Below are 497 nucleotides of genomic sequence, written 5' to 3'. Positions count from 1 at the left end.
GGCACTGTATGGATTAAATCGTAAAAACTTTTATCTTGTTGAAAGCTCTCACGCAAGCGTACGTCCGACACTGAGATGTCTCAGAGCCTGAGATCCCTTGAATGCCTAACTTAGGCGTGCGCTGGACCATCCCCATTTGGGCCACGTATGGCAACTGTTAGGAATGCCCAACCTAAGCGTGCCATCGACCACCTCCACTTGGGCCACGTATGACAACTCTTAGGAATTCCTAACTTAGGCGTGCGCTGGGCCATCCCCATTTGGGCCACGTATGGCAGTTAGGAATGCCCAACCTAAGCGTGCGCTCGGCCAGCTCCACTTGGGCCACGTATGACAACTCTTAGGAATTCCTAACTTAGGCGTGCGCTCGGCCACCCCCATTTGGGCCACGTATGACAACTCTTAGGAATGCCTAACTTAGGCGTGCGCTGGACCATCCCCATTTGGGCCACGTATGACAACTCTTAGGAATGCCTAATTTAGGCGTGCGCTGGGCC

This window comes from Habropoda laboriosa, unplaced genomic scaffold (genome assembly GCF_001263275.1).
Source record: "Habropoda laboriosa isolate 0110345459 unplaced genomic scaffold, ASM126327v1 scaffold40, whole genome shotgun sequence".
Taxonomy (NCBI): domain Eukaryota; kingdom Metazoa; phylum Arthropoda; class Insecta; order Hymenoptera; family Apidae; genus Habropoda; species Habropoda laboriosa.
The sequence above is the reverse complement of the archived record's forward strand: the minus strand, read 5'-3'. Positions refer to the sequence as shown.